This window comes from Canis lupus, chromosome 22, assembly GCF_048164855.1.
Source record: "Canis lupus baileyi chromosome 22, mCanLup2.hap1, whole genome shotgun sequence".
In the NCBI taxonomy this organism is placed as follows: Eukaryota; Metazoa; Chordata; class Mammalia; order Carnivora; family Canidae; genus Canis; species Canis lupus.
The window spans coordinates 19,315,520-19,342,276 of record NC_132859.1 but is presented as its reverse complement, the minus strand read 5'-3'; the positions used below and the strand labels follow the sequence as shown (position 1 = coordinate 19,342,276).

The 26,757-nt window shown below is 41.9% G+C and overlaps 1 protein-coding gene across 3 annotated transcripts in view; it reads left to right on the top strand.

Moving 5' to 3' along the window:
• Positions 1-26,757, top strand: part of SLC35G2 (solute carrier family 35 member G2) — a 111,129-nt gene that overhangs the window by 44,504 nt on the left and 39,868 nt on the right. The window contains exon 1 of one of the 3 annotated variants that reach the window (XM_072792621.1): positions 25,004-25,183. The exons of 1 other annotated variant lie outside the window; for it this stretch is intronic. The gene's annotated coding sequence lies outside the window, so the exon portion shown is untranslated. Of the gene's footprint in view, positions 1-25,003; positions 25,184-25,344; positions 25,482-26,757 lie in introns of those variants that run through there. One more of the 3 variants, XM_072792622.1, reaches the window with a different exon arrangement.

Here is a 26,757-nt window from a genome sequence, read left to right as displayed (position 1 = left end):
TCTAGCAGTTGGGGAAGCAATCTTACATTGAAGGGGATCTCCGACTAGTATTCACCATGGTATATCCATGACATTTACAAAGGAGAAACTCATCAGAACTGAATGGCCCAGCTGTCCAGGTGTATTTAAGAACAGCAAACCATGAGACATGGAAGGGATAAATGGGTGTTGGGCATTAAGGAGACCATTTGGTGTAATGAGGACTGGGTGTTATATGCAACAGATGAATCACTAAAATCTCCCCCTGAAACTAATAATTAAAAAAAAGAAGAAGAGTAAAAATACAGTTGGAGAATCTTAACTTCAACTTTTTAAAGTTCTATTGGAATTTCTCATACATCACTAACTAGTCTTGCAAAAATATTGTTAATATTTGGAGGATATGACTAAAAAATAGCATTTTCTTTTTTTTTTTTTTAATAGCATTTTCAAACTTTGGAGTATGAAGAAGGGAGAGAGAAGTCATTGCAAGTTAGCCAGTTGCTCAACAGCTTGAAACTTTACAATTGCTTCAAGTTTGGATTTTGTAATTCTTTTAATTGGTGTTTCCTCTTGCACTTTTGATTCTGGTACTATGCTTGTTCACTTCCAGAAATTCACTTATGGTTAATTCTTCAGTCTTCTTAACAGCAACAAAGGAACAGTGAAGCATATGTTTCCTATTCCTTAATGGGATCTTCTTCTGGCCCTCAGCCTGCTGGCAGCTCCTTGAAATGCCAGAAAGAGCCAACAGAGGCTGAGTGCAGCCCAGCCGGCACGCAGAGTGCAGCTGCAGCTTCTGAGAAGGGGCCTCTCTCAGCTTGCATGTAGCCAAGAGGCAGAACTGACGGTCAGCACAAAAGCTGGCCCTCATCCTGTCTCAATTCTGTTTTGAATGGGCCACTCAATCACTTTGAGAGTCCAGGGAGAATTGGTACAGGGCACAGGAATTGGTAATCTCCAGGGCTGGGGGAGTCTCCAAGGATATATCTTAGATGTGAAAATGCTCCAAAAACTGGAATACACTGGACAATCACCAGACAATTTTTGTGTGTCTCTTATATAGTGTGGCTGACCTTATTAAATAAGGTTGTTAAATAAGGTTTTTCCTTGGCAATGGAATTTTAGTCCTTTCCAAGAGCTGGGGCAGCCCAGTGCCCTGAACATGTCCTCAATTTTAGTCATGAGGTTTGGATTCTAATTCCCAATCTTCTGCCACCTTAATCTCACTTAATCTTTCTTCTGAAGTAAGAAAATCAGAATCCACAACTACTGGGTCCCCTCCTAGCTAGGTTAAATTGATCTATACTGAAGGGCACTAGATACACTGGGATTTAGGACCTATGCAGAGGAAAGAACATAAACTAGGATGTAGAAGGCTGAGTCCTGATTCCTTCTTCCATTAACCAGCTAGATGACCTTGGACACACCACTCGAGTTCTCTCAATCTCTATTGGAAAATGGAGATAACATATCATTTTACAATACATATTTTAAGACTTACTATGAGGATTAAATGAAATAATTTATGTAAATTACCTAATAGTGTCTAGTAGCCGTCTTAACTATCTCTTCTTGGCTGTGGCAGAAAGAAGGTAGCTGGCACTGCTTTACAGTTAGGCTTCAAAATTTAGCACCTGCTATAGATGAGGGCTTGTTAGGGTTGAGCCATGAGCTTGAAGAATGCTGTGGGGTTTTGTTTGTTTGTTTATTTTTAAAGATTTTATTGATTTATATGAGAGAGAGAAAGAGAGCAGGGGGAGGAGCACAGGGAGAGTGACAAAGAGACTGTGTGCTGAGCACGAACCCGATGCAGGCTTGATCCCATGACTCTGAGCATCACCTGAGCTGAAATCAAGACTTGGATGGTTAACCAACTGAGCCACCCAGGCTCCCTAAGAATGATGTTTTTAGAGTGAGCCCTGAGGAGAACCAAAGTTCATGTGTCCAGTGGAGCCTCATGACAGCTGGAATACTATGAGGCCTGATGTACAAAGCTGGCCCACCACACGGGTCCCCTAGTGAACTGAGGGGAAGGCCAAGGAAATTTCAGTAACTGTAGGAAAGGTATAATAGCATTGCGGGGCTGGAATATTCCAGGAATTGTCAGTGTACCTATCAGTGGGCTATAGTCACAATAATTCTGTGTAGCAAATCATCCCAAATTCATTTATTCTCAGGTGTGTGTCTGGAAGTTGACTGATCAAGACTGGATATGGTCAGCTGGCTCTGCTTCAAGCTGTGGGTTCACCTGTGCTTGGCTGCTTATTAAGAGTAAGACTCAGATATGCTACATATGTCTTCTCTCTGGGGCTCAGGCTGATGGGCCAAAAGCTGCCTGGGGACAGTTTTTCTCATGGTGATGGCAGAGGTATAAGAGGGCAGGCCCAACAGCATAAACATATTTGAAGCTTCTGCTTGTATAATACCTACTAATGTACTTTTGACCAAAACAAGTTATGAGGCTTTTCACACAGTAAGGGGAAATACATTCTGCCTCTAATGAGAGGAACTTCAAAGTCACATGGCAAAGTGTGTGGATACAGGCAAAGGTAAAGAATTGGTACCAATAAATCAATCTATGATATGGTCTAAATGTAATGCACAACCATTTAACAGGCCACATAGATGCGATGAGCATTCGGTCTCATATTTCAGAAAGGACTTGTAATAGAACAGAAGGCCACTTGAGTTAGCTTCCGTGAAGGACACATTATTATAAGAGGTCAGTGGACAATGTCTTAAGCAGATGGGGGCAGGAAATGAAGCTGTGCAGGTGATACAGGATTGAAAATAGAAAAGTCAGGACAGGAAGCTACCCTTCTAGTTCTCATGAAGTTGCATGACTCTTGGTTTCTGCTGCTTTTGTAGTTGCTTTATTAACCCATTTTCTCTGTGAGGATCAATTTCTTCTGTCTTTCCAAGAGGTCTCTTCTGCCATTGTTTTGCCCTCCTACTGGTTATGGTGCTGGCTTGTCCCTGTGCTGAGTTAGGCCCACACTGTATGACTTTTTTAGTTAAAATGTCTATCAGAGACAATCTCTGGGCTTTTCAGCTCAAATAATCCTGAGAATTTGGTTGCCTTAGGTTAGTTTCCATTGGTTTTTAAAAAGATTTTATTTATCCATTTGAGATAGAGATAGAGATAGAGATAAAGAGCATGCACAGGAGTGGAGGGGGCAGATGTAGAGGGAGAAGCAGGCACCCCATGGGGCAGGGAGACCGATGTGGGGCTTGATCCCAGGACCCCGACTGAGCTCATTGTCTGAGCTGAAGACACAAGCTTAACCAGCTGAGCCACCCAGGTGCCCCTAGTTTTCATTGGTTCTAAGAAAATTAACCCAGAAGAGGTAGGATTATAGGATGAGCAGGAGCTATACAAGGCATCAGAATCTCCAAGAAGGGGATATTGGCATGAAGACAAGAATACACACATGTCCATTTCACAGTTCCAAAAGATCTAGAAAAAGGGGAATGTGCCACCCGAAAACATTTCTCAAAACTAATTTCACAAAGGAATTTATGCAAGCCATACTGACATAGGCTCAAAACCCCATCTTGTATTTGGCTCCTACTTCTCTGACCTCTCAACATCCTCCATAAGAGCTTCTTTGCTCTTCCGTTTTTTGTGGGCTTCTTCTTCTTTTTTTTTTTCGAAGATTTGATTTACTTATTTGACAGGAAGAGCACAAGTAGGCAGAGCAGCAAGCATAGGGAGAGGGAGCAGTAGGCTCCCCACTGAGCAGAGAGCCTGATGTGGGTCCCAGATGTGCCAGAGACCATGACATGAGCCAAAGGCAGATGCTTAACCAACTCAGCCACCCAGGCACCTGTTGGCCCTTCCTTCAAATATTTGTGCTCCTGGAACTCATCATCCTTCACACTTTGCCTAAATGGGCATCACCTGCTGCCAAGGCCATGTGCCTGATTGTATGGCTGGTTGTGAGGTTCAAACAATGTCATTAGAATCGTCTCTATTTCTTTTTTTTTTTTTTTTTTTAAGATTTTATTTATTTATTCATGAGAGACAGGCAGAGATACAGGCAGAGGGAGAAGCAGTCTCCATGCAGGGAGCCTGATGTGGGACTTGATCCCGGGACTCCAGGATCACGCCCTGGGCCGAAGGCGGTACTAAACCACTGAGCCACCCAGGCTGCCCTGTCTCTATTTCTTTAAACTTGTTTCCTCTCAGTTGACTCATTGTGGGCTTAAGCAGCTGCAGGCATGCATCATACTAATTTCATAATGAGCAAAAGGAGAGATTATTTTCCCAATGGTTCCAACAGAAGTTCCAGAACAGACTCTCACTGTATAAGGTTAGCCTGATTGGGACACATGCAGTAGTAGATTCTTTTAGTGCTCTACTCAGATTCACTCTGTCAGCTGGTGTACTCCTTCCCTTCCTTACACTTCTTCAGACCACCTACAGCTGTTTCAAAGTTGTGGCCAGCAGCTTAAACCTGTGAACTTAACTTAATGAAAGTTGTCCTAGGCTGACAAGAACCTCTTAGCTCAGGGATGCCTGGAAGGTAACACAGCCTCTATCTCTAGACCAACAACTAACAGATAACAAGTTATAAAAAGGGCAACTCCCTTGCCTCAAGGCAGAAAAACTGTAACATAATTTGTATTCCAGAGGCAAGCCTCTCCTTCCATATACAAAATCAGGCCAAACATGGGCTTTACCTGAAACCAGCTCTCTGCTTGTCTTCTTTCTCTTCCTTTTATCCCACTTCCTTCACTCCCTTGCAAGTTTCCCATGAGAACACTCCCTGTCTTTCTTACATCTGAATACTTGCCTCAGGCTCTGCTTCTAGGGAACCCCATCTAAGACACATGCACATTTCTGAACCAGTTACTGAATGAATGCTTAAGGGAAGAGATTCTACTAAGGGATAATCCAGACCACATACTTACCTATACCACATAAACTTGAATTCCTGAATACGTTTCATCAAGGACTTTGATTTGTTCACTGCTGTAAACCCCTATCCAGAATAGCACAGCCTATAATTAAATTGAGTGGACTGTGTGTGTATTTATTATTTCCCAAGAAAAATTAGGGGTGAGGGTGGGGGCCGGGGTGGTTTTTGGTAACTGTTACCAGATGAAAGGGATTGAGTGTAGGAATGTGAAATGATAACTATGTACTACAGAGATGAACAAACAAGCAGCGCTAGACTTCAAAACCAAACCCTCTTTCACTCTGCCAAAGGCCAAGTTCCTCTCAATGACCAAATCTTCCAAGCACTTGTGATCCTAAGCAGTGCTTTCATTTTAGGATTTAAAATATATTCTAAGAAATGTGTTTTTTGCTTATTTTCCATCTGGTGAGTTGTAGAATTACTTTAAGTGGATAATGAGAATCTGCTTTTTTATTTAATATAGGAATTGCAGAGAGCAGTAACTAACATCCAGGAAACAGGTTTCTTGCTGAGTCATTTACCCTTGCTCAAGATAAGCTTTCACTTTGCATTGAATTTTAATGTGATATTTCTTCATTGTCCCCCACCCCTTCTCCCCCCGTCAGCTAGTCAGTAATTTCTCTGTGGCTGAAATGACATTGCCCTTCCAGAAGGGTCAGGCAAAGTCTGCTGAGACACTTCCAGGGATCCTCACGCCTTTTCACTTCCAAGTGCATATTCATGATTTCTCCCCCGGAGGGACTGTGTGAAAGACCTCATTGCAACACAAACTATGCATCTGGAAGAAAAACCCACTTGTTTTCTCAAAATATATTAATTGTACCAAGCATGTTGATACAATTCCAGCCCGAACTATAACAGGCTTTAGTTCGTTTATTTTACTTGCCCTGAGTAAAACTGGGATTTCCATCAAGATTCGTGACATAATTAAAATTTTGGGAGTCCCTGAATAATCTTATTCCAGAGAAATATATATTTACAAAGGTCATAGTGGGTTGGATGGGAGCAAAGTCAAGTCAGAAATGGCCACTAGAAGACTGTTTTGCCAGTCCCAGAAAGAGATTGTTAATTTTTATTTATTTATTATTATTATTTTTTAAGGATTTCATTTATCCATTCATGAGAGACAGAGAGGCAGAGACACAAGCAGGCTCCATGCCGGGAGCCTGAGGTGGGACTCCATCCCAGGTCTCCAGGATCACGCCCCAGGCTGAAGGCGGCGCTAAACCACTGAACCACCGGGGCTGCCCGGTTGTTAATTTTTAAATGCCCTTTGGAGTAAAATTGTTCGTCTCCAACTATCTGTCTTGACAGTGCTAAGATGTGAGAGAACTACATTGGAGACTGGAGCTAATAAGGCTCTAGGAGCACTGCGCTCAGTATTTCACCTGAACGAGCTCTGTAGCTGTCACCAGGTGGCAGGTGTTGGGAACCTGGATCATAGTGTATAACCTTTGTGATTAGGCCCTGGAAACCATTGACCAGTGAAAGAAGTTCAGTCCGTATGATTTGGTCCTTAAATACTAACTCATCATTGATATGAATTAGCCAACTACTCACTACTAGCAGGACTGACATGATTTTCGTGAGCCCTGGGCACTTTTCAATTTTAGGGCCCTTCCCTCCATTAAAAAATAAATAAAAAATTATATTTTAAGACTGTGTTGTCAAAAGAGCAGAAACAGACAAATACAGAGAACAAACTGCTAGTTGCCAGAGGAAAGGGAGAGGTACAGGCTTCTAGTTATAGAATTAGTAAGTCACAGGGATGAAGGGTACAGAATAGGGCATATATTGTAATAGCATTGTGTGGTGACAGATGGTTACACTTGCGGTAAGCATAGCATAGCATATAGAGTTGTTCAATTACTATGTTGTATAATTGAAACTTAATGCTGTATGTCTAGTATATCCCCCAAAAAAAGACTGTATTGGTAAAAAAGCGGTATAATCCAGGCTGGATTCACATTTTTTATTGTGGTAAAATATACATAACATGAAATTTACCATTTTAGTTGTTTTTAAGTATACAGTTCAGGGGCATTATGTATGTTTATATATTCATTATTTTTATATTTTGTTTTTATTCTGGGTTTAAAAGAAAATTAAAATTTTCATGGACCCTAAACATTAGCTTGGGCCCTATAGACTGTATCTGCTGTGCCTAATGAGTAAGGCCTGGGTTGGCCCTGAATATGAGATGGCAAAAAAAGGCAAAAAAGAACAAAACTGAAATGCTCACAAATTTGCTTTATAGTTCACAGACAGAAACTGACATTCAGATTTACCTTGTCTTTCTGCAGGAAAATACTAATCCTGGGACGTAGTGTATTTGCGTGGATGGAACACTGGACTCAGGCAGATTGAATTCAAGGCCTATTTGTGGCCCTTACTAGCTGTGTGTCACAGCCAGCACAGGTGGGGCTTAAGACAGGCCCAGCCAGAAGCCTTGGGATTGGGTGGAGGAGAACAGTGCCAGCGGGCTTAGAAATAGCACCAACTCCTGGTCAAGAAGCCAGGGCAGAGACTCCAGGTGGAGCCCAGGACAGTCCCCAGGGATCCAATGGGGGGAGTTTAGAGTTCAGTAGAGGACATATGTATCAGTCACAGCTGCAAACTAGAGAACAGAAACATAGAAGCAAAAGAGAGACCTAGGAGAGAGGAGTGAATGTCAGTCAGACCCACTGCTTTTCCATTTGCCTCTTTCTAATTTCCTAAAGGCACCACACCTTCTTTCCTGTCCTAGGTCTTACTGAATCTCAAAGCTTAATGTCCAAGTTTCAGAGCAGAGGTTGTAAATTGTTAACTACTGAGCCAAATCTGGCCCAAAGGTGAGCTTTGTTTGGCCCGCTCAATGATTTTAAAGCTTGACTTAAATGCCAGCACCCCGTAATCAGGAGATGCCTCATAGAACTCTGAACTGCTTTCTCTTGAAAACTTGGCAGCACTCCCTTGCCACCACCAAGTCCTGATTCTCTCTCGTCTTTCTGTCGACTGTGTGTTATAAGGTGAGGCTGTGTACCATGCTTTCTGAATAGAGAGGGGGAGACAGAGAGAAAGAGGAGGCAATTGTATTTGCATCCTGCTAGTAGAACCCTGTATCTTTTTCTGTATCCAAATAATTCAGAACCAAGGCAGAAGCTTGTAAAAAGCTTCCTAGAGAGTTCCACTATACTCAGGCAGTTTTCCCCCTACCCCCACCGCTTGGCCCCTCTATCCTTTGTATGAGCTTCAGTTGTAGCACATGGCACACAAGTATACCAATTTTTTTCAGTTCCAAAAACTTATAGATGGTAAGAGGTCTTTTAATCTTTTAAGTTAATAATCGATATCTAGGTTGGGGGACTCCATAACATTAAATGAACTCATCCATCAACACATGATTTCAGAAGCTTTAAAATGTGAAGGGAAAAAAAGGTAGTGATTATTTTACACTCTTTTACTCCAACAGATTTGTGAGCTTGGTTGAGTCAAGGACAGTACATTTTTGTCCTCCCACCCCTCCGCACTCCCCTCAGGCCATGCCTGTTGATACCCTGAATGAATGTTTCATTTGGAGAATTTTCTAGACGTTCCCTTAGTTACCATGGTAATCCAAAATTGGTTTCACAGTCCTGTGTACCAGGGAGAGCCCTGCTGAGGAAGGCTGCCTGCTGATCTGGACCCAGAACTGTGCTGGATATGCTTGCTTTCAGTCTTGGGCAAGCAGAACACTGACCAAAATAAAATACTTGCAATGAAAACTTCAGGAAGAGCCTTGTGCATATAAAACAATTTATTTGAAATAATTCTGTTGTCAATTGTCAGATTTTCTTATCAATGCAAAAAACAAAAATAAAAACAAAACTGTCCTCTCAAAGTCTTTTCTCAGTGAGCCCTAAATAATTTGAACAAAGGACTCTCATTGGAGAGTTAGAAAATCTATTCTCATGGTTCAGTAATCTGTTGAACTTCTGTTGAATCCAGTTATTCTAAGAAAGAATGTCTATAAATACTGTAATAGCTTCTGTTTCCTAGGTGCCTATTAATGTTCCAGGCACTTCACACACATTTGAAAACACTTACGTGTCACTTATCATGTGCCAGGCACTGTTCTAAGTACTTTGTACGTATTAATTCCTTTAATTCTCATAACAAGCCTATGAAGCAGCTTCTTTTTTTCAAAAAAGACTTTTTTTTTTAAAACAGATTTTATTTATTTATTCATGAGAGATATGCAGAGAGAGGCGGAGACATGGGCAGAGGAAGAAGCAGGCTCCCTGCAGGGGCTGGATGTGGGGCTGGATCCCATGACCCCAGGATCACAACCTGAGCCAAAGGTGAATGCTCAACCACTCAGCCACCCATGTGCTCCTATGAAGCAACTTCTATTGTTATCCTTATCTTACAGATAAAGAAATTGAGGTACAGAGATGTTAAGTGACTTGGCCATGGTCACACAGTGGAGTGGGTAAGCTTATAAAGACAAAATTCAAACCCAGACTGCTAAACTCCAGAATCTGCTCCTAACCAACTTGCTACACTGCCTTTCTTAATCCTTTTGATAATCCAATAAGATAAGTGTTATTATGGTTACTGTACAGATTGAATACTGAGGCTCAGTTAGGTAACATGTCTCTATGGCTTCTCTGTGCCTGACCACATTCTGGTCTGGGGTAATTCTGGAAACTCTCCTGAGGGTTAGACTCAAACAACAACAACTTCTTCTTCTTCTTCTTCTTCTTCTTCTTCTTCTTCTTCTTCTTCTTCTTCTTCTTCTTCTTCTTCTTCTTTTTAAGATTTATTTATTTATGATAGAGACAGAGAGAGAGAGAGAGAGAGGCAGAGACACAGGAGGAGGGAGAAGCAGGCTCCATGCCGGGAGCCTGACGTGGGACTCGATCCCGGGACTCCAGGATCACACCCTGGGCCAAAGGCAGGCTCTAAACCGCTGAGCCACCCAGGGATCCCCTAAACTCAAACTTCTATCTTCCACATCTCCAAATACACATTCATACATTCACAGAAAATTTATAATGTTTCTCTTGAACTTATTTTTAGGAGATTGGGAGCCTCAATCTTTGTAGATGAATTATTTTGAAGTAAAGATCTAAGGCATGCACTGGTAGGAATTAAATATGCATGTTTAATGAGTTTAATTAATGAGAAGAGAGTGTTTCTTTTAAGATCACAAAATAACTGCTTTCTGAAGTGTGAGTTGGTAATTGGGAATAGAGTAACTTAAATGCTTAAAGCACTTGAATTGTATTATCCTGAGAAAGTGCTCTTGGAATATGGAAGAATGATTGTCTTCCCCAGGTGAGAAATCTATCAGAAGGGAAAAGACATAGACCAACAACCTAAAGTTGGGTCACTTTTCCCAAGTCAGATTGTGAGTCCTTTGAACATGTAATAGGAGAGTGGCCAACTAGGATGGGACTTTCCTGGCTTCAGCACTGAATGTCCCTCACTCCAAGGAAATCTCTCAGTCCCAAGCAAACAGGGTGGTAGGTCACCCTAAATTAAGGGCCAGTTATGGATGACAGTTTGTGGGAGAAATTTACTGTTAGATGGAGAAGAGGAAGTGAGGGAAGAGGTGAAAGTCATCCCAGGCAGAGAGAACAGGTTGAGCAAAGGCCTGACGTATAAAATGTGATGGAAGTTTTGGGGAGATGCATGGTTTCCTTACAGCTCTGGTTAAGAGATGCCAAAAACTAACAGTATAATATAAAACATTATTTTTGTTGAGAGCATCAGCTGATAACTTGATTAGATCCTCCAATTTTGTTGAAGAAAGAACAGAAAGTTTTCTTACCCAGTGGTTCACTTTCTCAGCACCAGCACCACAATATCAAGTCCTCCACAACACATGCACACTCTTTTTTGGTACACCATGGTGAGATCCGGGATGGGTGAGGAGTGTCTTTCTTTCAGAAATAGGGAGAAGGATAACTGTAAAGTGGTAGGAAGGATAGGAGAACCTACAGGATACTAATCCACAGCAATCATTTAAAACAAAAGAAGTAAGAAAGTTGATCTGAATATTGATTCTCCTAGAATCATCTTGACTTTGAACCCCTTAGAAAGTCTTCATGGGCCCGTAGGACTGCTCATGCCTCAGATTGAAGATCACTATCTTGGCAGATGTTATTGCTGACCGGTGTGGGAGCTGGGATGAGAATGCTTCCCTCCTCAATCTGGAACAAACTTTCTTTTTAAAAAAAATTTTTTTTTCAGAACAAACTTTCTAAATAAGAATTTTCTAAGAGAAAAAAAATCCCCTCTTGTGGCTTGCCATGTTGGCCTTTGCCTTAAACTTGAAGATGTTTGTCTTAGAAGGACCCCTGTACCTTGACCTTTTGGTCTATATCATGACCTTCATTCAGCTCTACTTCTTAACCTTGGACCTTCTGCTGGTGGCTGTCACCAATAGATGAAAAATATGGGGGGATGTTTTTCCTATCTCTATCCTGATTCACAGGGGCTGACCCCAAGGAAAGATTCTAGTGGAGTCACTATCTTTCATGATGGTGGGCAGATTCTTATTTTAAACCTACTACAAACAGACCCAGAAGTCTGATATTTTTCAGGCTGGGTCCTCAGCACAATTTTCTCCAGCTCTGACCATAACCCCTCTAAAGAGTCTCTTTCTTCTTTCTTTCTTTCTTTCTTTCTTTCTTTCTTTCTTTCTTTCTTTCTTTCTTTCTTTCTTTCTTTCTTTCTTTCTCTTTCTTTCTTTCTTTCTTTCTTTCTTTCTTTCTTTCTTTTTCTTTCTTCCTTCCTTCCTTCCTTCCTTCCTTCCTTCCTTCCTTCCTTCCTTCCTTCCTTCCTTCCTTCTTTCTTTCTCTCTCTCTCTCTCTCTCTCTCTCTCACACACACACACACACACACACACACACACACACACACACACACACACCAGGAAGGCCTGGAAATGTTTTAAGCAGCAGGAAATCTATTTGGCAGGAGTGTAAAGAATGTACTGAAGGGGTCAAGGCTAAAAGCAGTGAGGCCCCTTAGGAGACCCTTATAGTCCATGCAAGATATGACAATGGCCACAACTCAGGCAGGAACAGTGGAGATGGAAGGCATGGGTAGTCTTGGGAGATGTTATAGAAAAGGAAATGACTTATTCAACTTAATGACTGACGGGATGAAGGTGATGAGAGAGTCAGGTTCAGGATGAGTCTCACTTTGTATTTGATTGATATGCGTAACTGAATACATGGTAGTACCTCAATTAAATATAAGGAAAAAATGAATTTGAGGAGAAGATAGCAAGTTCAATTTTTGCATGATTAATTTGAGGTGCCGGCTGGATAGATAGGAAAATTATAAAGTAGGCTGTTGAACACATGGATCTGGAGCCCAGGAAAGGGGTTAAAGATACAGATTTAGGAAATCAGTACTGTATAGGGGGACGTTTAAGTCATGGTAGAGATTTAGGTTGTTAGAGAGGGTGTAGAAAGAAATGAAGAGGGGGCCAAATGTAGAATCCTTAGGAAAACAAACATTTAAGTCTGGGCAAAGAAGAGGAGCTAAAGAGATGATAAAAATAGAAGAGAGGTAGAAAGCGAAACTAGAAAGGGAGGGGCGCTTCCAGGAATACATAAATGGCCCTAGAGTTAAATGTCTAAAAAATATGCATTGGATCTCTCCTAGATAGACACAAACACCAATTTTTTTGGCCCACTCCCATTGCCCCATTAATTTCTCCATTTCCTTTCCTCATTTAAATGCTAAGCTTCTGGAAGGAGTTGTTTTCTATTTCCATCTCAGATTCCTCATTTCCAACTGTCCCCTTAGAATCCATCTGTATGACTTTTGCCTATTCCATTCTACTGACCTTGATCTTTCAAAGACATACATGCTATCTTATCAATGGCCTTTTCTCATTCCAGTCTTTTGGAGAGGATGCCAGAAAGGACCAGTAAGAGTATAGGGAAGTGGGTAGGAAAAAGGAAGGAAGCTGATAAATGGTGCCCTATCGATTCAGTTAACCACTGCGAGTAACTGAACTTGATCCTGCCTGGGCACTGTGAGACTCAGCATTGAGCATGCGCTCAGAGTTATCAAAGAGATGTGGTATCTGGGATGTTTATACATCAACTCTAGTTAGTCATTGGTTGGGGGTTGCTGGAATGAGGAGAGGGGAGCATAAATTCCTGGGTGTTTCTAGCTTGACAGTGTTGGGGCAGACAAAGGCCCTGAGACAATTGGAGTCAGGAGTCCTATCCTATAAGACCTGAGACTTTCTGGATAGAGCACTGACTGGTCTGCTACATCCCTTCATCCCTCAACATATTTTACTCTGTCCTCCACCCTTTCTCCACATAATCTCTTTAATTTCTGTCCTGGTACTTATTCTCATCTTTGCCCTCTTTCTGTGAGCGGTTATTACTTTCTTCTGTCTCTTAAATAAGAGCAAACTGGAAGGTGAAACTCTAGTCCTCAGTCTTCTGTTTTTTGTTTCTTCACACACTTACTTGATATTTTTCTGGCCTCATTACCTCAACTCTTGCTTCAATGCAGATTACTCCCAGTGTGTTGCATATAATTATGTTCAATGACTTAGCTGTTGAGATCAAAATTTATTTAAAGGTCTTCAGGAAAAAAAAAAAGACTTTGGGTATCTTTTATAACTCAACAGACTGAAAAATCTATAAATGTCTGCTGGGAGTCATTCAGGAATTACACTTCCCGCTGACAGTGTGAGAAGCAGGCCCAATATATGACTCAGCTTGCAATCAATGGAGCATTATGTTTCAAGGAAATGGGGAAGTCTTATACAAATTTAGATTTTGTCATTAAATCTAGTCTGATTCTTTGTCCACAAAGAAATGCAGCTCTATACTGTCAAGGCCTGAACTCGGGATCTTTGTCTATTTCTTAGATAGCCATAATTAATAATGTTGCTATCAAGAAAAGCAGCATGATTGAACCCCTCACATCAAGCTAGTGAGAGAGAGAGAGACAGAGACAGAGACAATGAACATAGAAGGGTGGCTATTGCAGAGGTGGAGCCTAGGGGAAAAGAAAGAGAAGGCTCCCAGGAGGTCTCTGGCTCTGGCTCCATCTATTCCAGTGGTTGCTCAGGGAGTGGTGGAGAGGAGAGGGAATTTTAGACTTTTAGATTGGGCTCAGTCTCTTGCTATTATTATTTACAATTTTTCCTTTGGCTTCTGTCTTTAACTCATATTTTAGAGTGGAGCACTGAAGATTTGGTTGGAAGCTCTGAGCACATCAGAGGGGCTTTTTAAGAAGCCCAAGATTCTGATTCTGATTTTTTTTTTTTATATGGTCTCTATGAAAATTTTGTTCACTTCTTTCTGGAAGCTAGAAGATGTTCTGTTTGTCCCCAGGGTTCTGAAATTTCACTAAGATATGCCTTGATGAAGGCCTATTTTTTAAAAAATTTTATTTATTCATGACAGACACAGAGAGAGGCAGAGACACAGGCAGAAGGAGAAGCAGGCTCCATGCAGGGAGCCCGATGTGGGACTTGATCCTGGGACTCCAGGATCACGCCCTAGGCCGAAGGCAGGTGCTAAACCACTGGGCCACCCAGGGATCCCCCATGAAGGCCTATTTTAGAGTACTGTGCTGGCTACTCTATAGGCCCTTTCAATCTGTAAACTAGAATATCGTCCTGAATTATTTCAAGAATTATTTCCTTCCCTCTGTGCTCTCTGTTCTCTCTTTTTGGACTCTTTTTATTTTTTTTTTATTTTTTTTTATTTTTTATTTTTTTCTTTCTTTTTGGACTCTTTATCTGGATCTTGGACTTCCTGAGCAGGTCTTCTAATTTTCTTACTTTTCCAATTGCCTTACCTTCTAATCTTCTTATCTTTTCTTACCAATATTCCACCTTTTTTTCCTTTTACTTTCATATTATGGGGGACTGGCTCTTTCAATATTTTTATTAAGTTTAAAAAAATGCAAAAGTGCAAAAATAAAAAAATAAAAAATAAAAAATGCTACTATCAAGTTTTAAATTTTAAGGTTCTCTTTGTATAAATATGCCCTTTTCCTTTTGATAAATCCCCCCTTTTAAAAGATTTATTTATTTATTTTAGAGAGTGAGAGAATATGTGAGTGGGGAGGGGCAGAGGAAGAGAATCCTCAAGCAGACTTGATCTTGGAGCAGAACACGGGACTCAATCCCAGGACCCTGAGATCATGCCCTGAGCCAAAATCAAGAGTTGGACACTTAACCAACTGAGCCACTCAGGGGCCCTTAAATCCCTTTTTATAAATATATCCGTTTCTTCTTTCATTGATATAATATCCATCTGAGAACTTTGATAATAAAAAAACATTTTTTTTTCTTTCCTGAATAGGCTCTGTTTCCTTGGACTCTGCTCACATTTAAGGATGGGGCATAAAAAGCTGACTGAAGTCTTTGAAAACATGGATTGGGGCTTGTCAATGGTGGATTTCACCATACAGTGGTCTAGCAGGGCCAGTTGGTTAGCAAATCCCCAGGTCAAAATTTTGAAGTATTTCTCTGGAGCTTGTCAAAATGATCAGAGAAAGATGTTCCAGTCTCTTGGACAGTACAGGCCTGGCTGTCAATATTCTGGGATCCAGGACAGAGAGGAGGGCTGGTGGTTTCGATATTCAGTATGTAACCATCCATATCCTCCTGTTTCCCATATGGATTTCCCTAACCTCAGTTGTGCCCAATTCTGCCAGTGTTGATACTCAGATTTTCCTTCTCCAAAGAACATTCCTCATCACTCTCAGAAGGAAGGCCTCCAGCCTCCCACTAGGGGTGGGCAGAGGGTAGTTTCCCTGCTGTGTGGATCAGAAGGGGCATCTGAAGACTAACAGCTTCTTTAAAAAAAAAAAAAAAAGATTTTATTTATTTATTTGAGAGCATGAGAGAGAGCACACAAGAAAGCATGAGCAGGTGGGGAGGGGCAGAGAGAGAGGGAGAAGCAGATTCCTCACTCAGCAGGGCACCCAACTCGGGGCTCCAGCCCAGGGCTCCAGGATCATGACCTAAACCAAAGGCAGATGCTTCACTGACTGAGCCAACCAGGTACCCCAATTAAGATGTTTCTGTTTTGCATTAAAAAATATTTTGTTCAATAAATACCTGTTGAGTAGCAGGTCAAATCAGATCTAGTAGACATCAGTGGTAGTGGACATTGATGTCTCTGGTCACTTAACACACATTCCCTCTTTTCTTGGTAATAGTATCTAACGTTGATTCCCATGGTCCACAGGCTTCAGGAGAACCCGACGCTATCCCTTTTCTGGTTTAAGAATGGGATATAGGATATGTGATATGGTGGTTTTTTTTTTTAAAGATTTATTTATCTATTCATGATAGACATAGAGAGAGAAGAAAGAGAGAGAGAGAGAGAATGGTAGAGACACAGGAGGAGGGAGAAGCAGGCTCCATGCAGGCTCCATGCTCCATCCCGGGACTCCAGGATAGCGCCTTGGGCCAAAGGCAGGTGCCAAACCACCGAGCCACCCAGGGATCCCCTGGTGTTTATCTTAAGCTAATAAACACAGGTCCAACCAGACTAAGATCAGGACTTTGGTTCAACAAGTTGGAGAGGGAAAGTGCTCTTCCTCTCTTCACACGAACAGGGAAGCATATGGGTTCCAGAGTCTCTGCTGGTCATCTTGAAACTGCAGGGGGAAGAAGCCTGTCAAAAGTAGAGTCAGTGATGAAGTGGATTTGAGAAACAGTGAGAAACTGAGACCTGACCCCATTATTTCAGCATTTGGATTTAGCCTGGCCTAAAACTCCAGACTGTTCAGTTACATGAGCAATTATATTCCCTTATTGCCCAAATCACCTGTTTTACTTAATTTAAAAGAATATACCAAAATGCTTTTTTTTTTTTTTTCATTTCTATGTATGTGACCTCTCTAGTCAATCAAAGGTATCTACCAACCATGAGGGTGGGGAGGATTAGGACTCCTAAAAAAAGGAATTCAATGAGAAAAGAAAAAAGAGAGTCAAAGTTCAATTTTCTACTTGAGTGCACAAAAGAGAAGAAAGAGAGAGAGTGGGAGTAAGCAGGCAGATTCTTGTGACTTTGACCTTCCTGGTAGAAATTCCAGTAAGGCTTTTATTTTATTTTATTTTATTTTATTTTATTTTATTTTATTTATTTATTTTATTTTATTTTATTTTTTTCCAGTAAGGCTTTTAAATAGATGTGGAGAAAGCTGAAAGTAGAAGGGGCTTGGGTTCTATACCAATTTCAAAATATGGGAGCAGAAGGCTTTATGGGGTGGCTCTGAACCAACATAGGATGGTAAAAGCGGAATGAAATCCAAATGCAGTGTGACATAGACAAGATAGGCAGAGAACTAAGTTGACACTTGTGACTCTACTGATACTCCTGTATGGAATGGAAGGGATGCAGAGGTTCCTGCAAGCACTGTGAGGGATACAGAAAGTAGCTGATGGCGCTAGTTGGTCTGGCTAGAGCATTGTCATGGTGGTGGCAAAGTAGCCTTGTGGCCAAAAGCATCAGGCAAATCACCTGGACTGTGGTGATCCACAGTGGGGATTACCCACTGTGGGGATCCACAGTGCCTGTGAGAACCAACTAAGGCTGGAAATAATCTTTCCTGTTGCATCTGCTTGTTCTCCCTATTGGTGATTCCTCCCGTGATTTTTAATTTTTTGTTTGGCATTAAGTATAGTCACATTATTGTGCAACCACCAATGGTCCAATTCCAGAACTTCTTATCTTCCCCAACTGAAATTCTGTACCCTTTAAATATTAAGTCCTCATTCGCCCACCCACCCAGCCTTGGTATGGCCATTCTATTTTCAGTCTCTACAAATTCGACTACTCTAGATACCTCAAGTAAGTAGATTTATACAATGTTTATCTTTTGTGACTCGTTTATTTTACTTAGCCTAGGGCCTTTAGGGCTCATCTATGCTGTAGCAAGAGTCAGAATTTCCTTCACTTTAAAGGCTGAGCAAAATTCTATTATATGTATATACCATATTTTGTTTATCCATTCATCTGTCACTGCACATTTGGATTGCTTCTACATTTTAGCTATTGTGAATAGTACTGCTATAAACATGGGTGTACAAATATTTGTTCAAGTTCCTGCTTTCATTTCTTTTGGGTATGTACCCAGAAGTAGAATTGCTGAATCATATGGTAATTCTATTTTTAATCTTTTGGGTAATTGCCACACTGTTTTCCATAGTGGGTTTTCCACTTTACATTCCTACCAGCAATGCACAAGGGTTCCAATTTCTACACATCCTTGTCAACACTTGGTATTTTCTGTTTTTCTTTTTTTATGATAACTAATAGATATGAAGTGGTACCTCATCGTGGTTTTGATTTGCATTTCCCAATGACTAGTGATTTTGAACATTTTTTCATGTATAAATTAGCCATTTGTATATTTTCTTTGAAAAAAAATGTTTACCCAAGCCTTTTGATAATTTTTTGATCAGTTTTTTATTTTGTTGTTGAGTTAAAAACACTTATCAGACAAATGATCTGCAAATACTTCCTCCCATTCCATGAGTTGTCTTGGTTCACTCTGTTGATAGGTTCTTTTGATGCACAAAAGACATTTAATTTTGACTTGTTTCTTTGGTCATCCAAGAAATCATTGCCAAATCATATGTGATCAGGCTTTTGCCCTATGTTTACTTCTAAGAGCTTTGGCCCTTACATTTAGGTCTTTGACCAATTTTGAATTAATTTTTGTATATGGTGTAATGCCATGTTTGCATGTGGATATCCATGTTGTTTTCTCAACATCATTTGTTAAAAAGATTATCCTTTCCCCATTGCATGGTCTTGGTACATTTCTCTTGACTGTATATATAAGAGTTTATTTCTGGGCTCTATTCTATTCTATTGGTCTATAGGTCTCTCTTATGCTACTACTACACTATTTTGATTACTGCAGCTTTTTAAAGATTTTATTTATTTATTCATGAGAGACACACAGAGACAGACAGAGACATAGGCAGAGGGAGAAGCATGCTTCCCGTGGGGACTCCACCCAGGACCCTGGGATCATGCCCTGAGCCAAAAGCAGATGCTCAATCACTGAGCCACCCAGGGGTCCTGATTAGTTTAGCTTTGTGGTAAGTTTTTAAATTAGGATACAAAAGACCTCCAATTTTGTTCTTCATTTTCTTTTTTTAAAGATTTTATTTATTTATTCATAAGAGACACAGATAGAGAGAGGCAGAGACATAGGCAGTGGGAGAAGCAGGCTCCATGCAGGGAGCCTGATGCAGGACTTGATCCTGGGACTCCTGAGCCAAAAGCAGACACTCAACCGCTGAGCCACCCAGGTGTCCCTGTTCTTCATTTTCAAGATTGTTTTGGTTATTTAGGATCCCTTAAGTTTCCACATGAATTTCAGGATAGATTATTCTATTTTTGCAAAAACATCATTGGGATTTTGATAGGGGTTGCATTCAATTTGTAGATCACTTTGGGTTGTATTGACATCTTAGTAAATTTAAGTCTTTTAGTCCATCAACATAGGATATTTTTCCATTTGTGTCTTTCTTTCAGCAATATTTTATAATTTTCAGTGTATAAGTTTTTTGTGTCTGTTAAGTTTACTCTTAAGTATTTTATTCTTTTTGAAACTATTGTAAATAGAATTTTCTTAATTTCCCTTTTAAATAGTTTATTATTACTATATAGAAATGCAACTGATTTTTTTTAGATTTTTTATTGGTGTTCAATTTACTAACATACAGAATAACCCCCAGTGCCCGTCACCCATTCACTCCCACCCCCCGCCCTCCTCCCCTTCTACCACCCCTAGTTCGTTTCCCAGAGTTAGCAGTCTTTACGTTCTGTCTCCCTTTCTGATATTTCCCACACATTTCTTCTCCCTTCCCTTATATTCCCTTTCACTATTATTTATATTCCCCAAATGAATGAGAACATATAATGTTTGTCCTTCTCCGACTGACTTACTTCACTCAGCATAATACCCTCCAGTTCCATCCACGTTGAAGCAAATGGTGGGTATTTGTCATTTCTAATAGCTGAGTAATATTCCATTGTATACATAAACCACATCTTCTTTATCCATTCATCTTTCGTTGGACACCGAGGCTCCTTCCACAGTTGGGCTATCGTGGCCATTGCTGCTATAAACATCGGGGTGCAGGTATCCCGGCGTTTCATTGCATTTGTATCTTTGGGGTAAATCCCCAACAGTGCAATTGCTGGGTCGTAGGGCAGGTATATTTTTAACTCTTTGAGGAACCTCCACACAGTTTTCCAGAGTGGCTGCACCAGTTCACATTCCCACCAACAGTGTAAGAGGGTTCCCTTTTCTCCGCATCCTCTCCAACATTTGTTGTTTCCTGCCTTGTTAATTTGCCCCATTCTCACTGGTGTGAGGTGGTGTCTCATTGTGGTTTTGATTTGTATTTCCCTGATGGCAAGTGATGCATAGCATTTTCTCATGTGCATGTTGGCCATGTCTATGTCTTCCTCTGTGAGATTTCTGTTCATGTCTTTTGCCCATTTCATGATTGGATTGTTTGTTTCTTTGGTGTTGAGTTTAAGAAGTTCTTTATAGATCTTGGAAACTAGCCCTTTATCTGATATGTCATTTGCAAATATCTTCTCCCATTCTGCAGGTTGTCTTTTAGTTTTGTTGACGGTATCCTTTGCTGTGCAAAAGCTTCTTATCTTTATGAAGTCCCAATAGTTCATTTTTGCTTTTGTTTCTTTTGCCTTCGTGGATGTATCTTGCAAGAAGTTACTGTGGCAGAGTTCAAAAAGGGTGTTGCCTGTGTTCTTCTCTAGGATTTTGATGGAATCTTGTCTCACATTTAGATCTTTCATCCATTTTGAGTTTATCTTTGTGTGTGGTGAAAGAGAGTGGTCTAGTTTCATTCTTCTGCATTTGGATGTCCAATTTTCCCAGCACCATTTATTGAAGAGACTATCTTTCTTCCAATGGATAGTCTTTCCTCCTTTATCGAATATTAGTTGACCTGCAACTGATTTTTAAAAATTTTTTATTTATTCATGAGAGACACACAGAGAGAGGCAGAGACATAGGCAGAGGAAGAAGCAGGCTCCCTGTGGGGATCCAGATGTGGGACTCCATTCCAGAACCCCAGGATCATGAGCCTGAGCCGAAGGCAGACACTTAACCACTGAGCCACCCAGGCCTTCCAAATGCAACTGATTTTTATTTTTTTAAATTTATTTTATTTTATTTTAAAAAAGATTTCATTTATTCATGAGAGATACACACACACACACACACACACACACACACAGAGGCAGAGACACAGGCAGAGGGAGAAGCAGGCTCCATGCAGGGAGCCTGATGTGGGACTCGATCCCGGGTCTCCAGGATCACACGCTGGGCCAAAGGCAGGCACTAAACCGCTGAGCCACCTGGGTTGCCCACAACTGATTTTTAAACATTGGTTTTGTAGTCTTCAATTTTGCTGAATTGATTTATCAGTTCTATCAGTTTTCTTTGGTAGAGCATTTAGGGTTTTATAGATATAAACTCATGTCTGAACAGAGTTCATTTTACTTCTTTCTAGTTTGGACACTGTTTCTTTTTCTTGCCTAATTGCTCTGGCTAAAATTGTAGTATTATGTTGAATAGAAGTGATGACAGTGGCCATTCTTGTCTTATTCCTGAGGAAAAGCTTTCAATCTTTCACTGTTGAAATATAATGTTAACTATGGGTTTTTCATATATGGCCCTTATTTTGTTGAGATTGTTTCCTCCTATTCCTAGTTTGTTGGGTGTTTCTTTTTAATTATGAATGTATTTGCATTTTTAATTTTGTACATAATTTGGAGACTAAGGCAAGTACTTATACTTTGTGATAGCAAGTTGCCTCACTTATTTCAAATTTGTGGTTACATGCCAGGTACCTGAGGCTGATAAAAGTCTGAATGCGCCTGAAATGGGGTGTTGCTGTATGCCTTCCTGTATGGGTATACAAACCAAATCTTAGTTGTTTAGGCCAAAGTGCTACAAGTACTGAACTTTGTGTCGAGTTATAAAAGTGAAGTTGTAGTGGTGGTAATAGGAGAAGCAAGTATTTCCACAATGGTAATCAGAAACTCTAGTAACTTCTTTGGGCTTTGAAGGATCTGAATTGTTTACTGGGACTAGAAAAGGGGCCTGTTTACTTAAATAAAGGTTGTGTGTATATAGAAAGTCAGAACAAAATATATTTAAAAAATCTTTTCTGGTACTTCTTTCTATAAGAACAGCAAGACATTTCACTTTATTTTTTAGATTGAAAGAACATTTCAGCTGCTTTGCTGTTCCTGTCAACATGATGTCATTTTCAAAAGAAGCACTTGTCTAGTATAAAAAAAATTGAAAAATATTATAAATCTTAACTGAAGTTTGAGAGATATGTATACATGTCCTTTTTTCACCTGTCCATCACTATATGCTTTCTTCTGATAATAGAACCTTGATTTTCCTTTGAAGAATGAGCTCTTCTCCATTCTTTGTTCCCAGACTAAGGAATATGGTTAAGTATATAATCCAGAATTTGTTAATGAGACATAATCCCAAGATTTTATTGGAACTACCTAGAAGTAGATGCTCCATTTCTACTGGAATGGTCAGCTGTAAGGATGACATAAATTGAACACTGGAGAAAGGTGGGGAGGTGGGAAGAAATCACTAAATCTCTTTGAAATCAAAGTGAATAGAGGCCATATCCTGAAGACATTGTTTGTACTCTGAATCCAGCCATACCTGAAATCCAGATATGGATTTTTCAATTATTAAGCTACAAATATTCCTTTTCTTAAGTCAGTTTCATTTTGAGGTTTTGACACTTGCAAGAAAAATCTCTCAATGCACAAAAGAATTCCGTTCATTACATATAACAAAACATCTAAAAATCCTTTCCCCTGTTTCTCAATATCTATGTCATCAGAATGGTAGCTGTGCTAACTCCCTAGTCTTACTTTTTCAAATCTCTCAAAAACCTTCTCTCTTAAACTTGGCTCACTCTACATCTTTGTTTTTCTCACTTTCAGACTCAAAACGTTTCTCTTACCCTCCCCCACTTCTTCCAAGAGAAACATAAAATCTAGCTGAGTTTTGTAGATAAGTCTAGCCTTCTGAGGCTCCTGTGCTTCTGTACCTCTTCTTATCTAGATCAGTGCAATTAATGCCCAGCCTGCTTTCTGAACAACAAAGCAGTTTTTCTCTTCAAAAGGATGAGAGGCTGAAAATACATGTTAGATTTTTCTGTTCTGGTGTTATTTGTATTCAGCACAAATAGTGTGTTTGCTTGGATATTAATTCTGTTTGCAAACAGCTACCCCTGGGGTTCCTTTTGGGTAAGTTTTGCCACAATAGTGCCTTGTTTTGTTGTGTGTGTGTGTGTGTGTGTGTGTGTATGTGTGTGTGTTGCAGGAGAGTGGAGAAAGAAACTAGTTAAACCAATTTGGTTTTTTTTGTTTGTTTTCCAAGCCATAGAAATGGTCAGGTCCTGGATTTAGACCAAGGTGATATGGAATGCTAGGGGAATGTAATAACTATTACTCTATTGCCTTTTATATCCCCCCACTTTGGGAACATTCTTTGGGTTTTCTACAGAAACAGCCAGACTCTCATCAACAGCTGCTTTACTCAGCAACTCTTTCATAAACACATTTTTTAGACACTGTGTCCAGGACTCTTTTAAGTATCCTAAGATATTCACTTATTCAAAATCACCCCAGCTGTAGTTGGAGAGCACCAGCACTTGTTCCATAAAGATCTAGATTGTCTCTTCACTATCAAGAGGCATCCAAAAGTTCTATTATACTGGACACTCAGATGATCTCCAGTTTCTTTGTGAATACATCAGTTATGAGTGGTCTGAATTCCTTTCTTGAGTCTATTCAAACTGTCCTTGGTGCCCTCACACTGGAGGATCCATTGAGGAGACCATCTAGTATGATGGTTGCCTAGCGCCCAGGGAATTGTCATGATGACTCTGGGAGACATCTCACTCTTTTAAAACCCCATTTTTCTTTTACATTTTTTTTGTTTTCTCATGAATTTTCCCAATCACTGTGAAGTAAAATCTATTATAGTGTGCTGGAATGGTAGGCAAAAGATGGTGGGGAAAAGATGTTGTGGCACACCCAGGGATAGTTGAGAATTTAAGGAAGGGACTTTTTAAAAGGTGTGGGAAGGGTTAAAGGAAACTTCTGTGATCCATTACAGCCCCATTCCCAAGGGGCAAGGGCAGTGAATGGTACAGAACCAGAGAGAACTGTAGGAGAGGGCTGCAGGATTGGAGTAATGGCTGTCAGATAAAGAGCATAGCCACTGCTAACAGAGTGGCCCTCGGTGGGCGTCGGGGGAGGTCTTGAATGCTATCCTGCCTTGTGATGTCCTGCAGATGCCTCCCATTGGCCAAAACCAAGTGAAAGTCATAGAACAACTGATGGAGTCCATTAAGATCAGCCCTGAGTCACAGAGGAAGGTGTAGAGTGGATCTGGAGAGACAGAGGAAAACCCAGCAGTCCCGTTCTATCTTTTCCCACAGCTAGCACCTTGGTTCAGGCCTCACTCTTTCTTGCCTGGCCTAGGAAAGTAATAGCCTTCCTGTCTGTCCTCTTGACCCATCTAGACCGTTGCTTTTATGATCCAGTCTGTTTCCAAGAGACTATATTCATTCAGCAGGGGATTAGGGTCTGTAAACCTGAGTCCAGGACCCAGCTCTGCAATGTCAAGACCCTTCCATGACACTTTCATCGGTAAAATGCCAGGTGGACTTGGGGATGCCCAAAGCCCTTCGCCGACCACGATTTACGAATGCTAAACATATTTTAAATATCGAGGCATCGACCTGCGACTTTACACACGAACAGACCGTTTGAAATGGACTGAGGCTGCCTCCCTGCCCCCTTCCAGAAGACCACGTCACCCTGGCTGACAGCTCATTGCCTCAATCCTGCTGTCTGCAGGGGCGGCGGCTGCAGGGGTCCCGGGCAGGCAGTCTCCCGGCGCCTCGGGCCCTCCCCTGGCGCGGGTAGGGGGCACTGGCTCAGCTCGGGCGCACGTCCCGGGCGTCCCCAGCGGTCTTCCAGGCTGGCCGGGGCAGCGTTGGGGGGCGGGCAGCAGGAGGCGCAGGCGCAGTGTCCGCGCCCGCGGCGCCCCCTCCACGCCCCGCCTGGCGGCCTCGGCAGCCCTGGCCGCCAATTCCCCGGCGAAGCCCACGGCGGCCACGATCCGCTTAACGGCTGGACCCGGCGCGTGGCGGCGAGCATTCCCGGCCAGAGGGTCCCGCGCACCTTCCTCGCGGTGACGCACAGGTAACCGGGCCCCGGGTCAGGCGGCAGCGGCAGATTGGCACCTGGACTCTGCCTGCCAGGCCGCCCCGCCCGAAAGGAGCGAGAGCGGACCCCGAACCCCACGCACCCACTTTTAGCTGTGGCACCTAAGGGGCAGAGCCCCTTTTGGGGGGTTGGGCGGGGCCTGAGGCGAAGCACCCCGCCCCCTTCACCAACCTCCGTAGCGGGTGGGGGTGTGGATCTGTTGGACGTCAGAAGCGCCGCGGTCCCCGCCGTTCCCTGCACGGGTTTCTTGGAGAACCGGGACACTGGCAGCAGGGTGAGCATCGACCAGGGCCCCTGCGCCCCGGGTTTCTGCCGCCCTAGCACCTGTGGGCCCTTCGCCAGTCTCCACAATAAAGGCTAGGGGCGTTGCTTTCCTCTGGCCCGGGAGCTACCTAAACAAGCATGAGTCCTGCGGCATCAGGAGATGGCTTTACATCCAAACTTTAAAAATTGCTGGTTTTAGAAACGTGGCCAAGAATTGGTATTCTTCTTCTCTTATGTCTGTGACTCTTGTAAGCCGGCATCTGGGTTGAGGTTTTCATGGAGAATAAATGGTTTGTAGAAATCTGCCCCCCACCCCCACCCCCCGGACCGAAAGGCGAGGGCAGGGAATAGTGGAGAAGGGCCGGCTACGGCCATGTGTGCTGGCTGGAGGCGCAAGGCAAGTCCGCTCAGCTTCCCCGGGCCTGGGGAGGGAAACACGAGCCTTCTCTGATCGGTCTCTGGGCGCTGAAGAATTTCTATACTGCGTGCACCCCTTTGGTTTCTTTTAAGAGGAGGAAAGGGATGGAAGAAGGGTCGCGCGGGCCAGCGGGAAGGAGACTCGTGTTGGGGTGAGCGGGGCCCTGCATCTCCGTCCAGGCTTCCGCCGGGCTTGGCGAAAAGCGAGATGGAAAGATTGCATCCAATTAACCACTGAGGGTCCCGAGATAGTGACGCACTGCGTGGAGAGGGCTGGGGGCGGCTGGAGAGAGGCAATTTCCGAGGGCAATTCCGCCTTAAATAGCTTTGATTGGGGTTGTCGGTGTCCTTGGTGCTGACGTAAGTGCCTCGAGCTCTTTCGGAGGCTCACTTACTGGGGCTGGGGCCTGCCCCTGCCCTTCTACTCTGCACCTTTGCCAAAAATATCCCATGTCCAAAGCAGGTGCCAGAGTGGAGCCTGTCAGATACTGAAGCCCTTTGTAGATGGGTTAGATGCTGGTTTCCTGAAGATAAGGTAAAGGCAAATGTAGCTCCCTTTGGGGGTGGAAATAAAGCATATGTATAACAGGTTTGATTGCCTACATGAAAGTACTCATGGTGACAAACATGAACTCTCACGTATGCATCTGTAGGATACGTGTATGTGTATATGCACACAAATATAAGGTACATGCAAATACACTCATCCATTTTCAACACCATCATGTGCTACAAGTTATACTTTTTTTCTAGAGCCTTTTTGTAATCCATCTTTTTATCTTGACACCTCTGGTCTTTCTGAACCATGCAGAACCATTAATTTTCACAACTATCTGTTCCAAAGTCACAGAGCCTGTGGATTAAAGTGT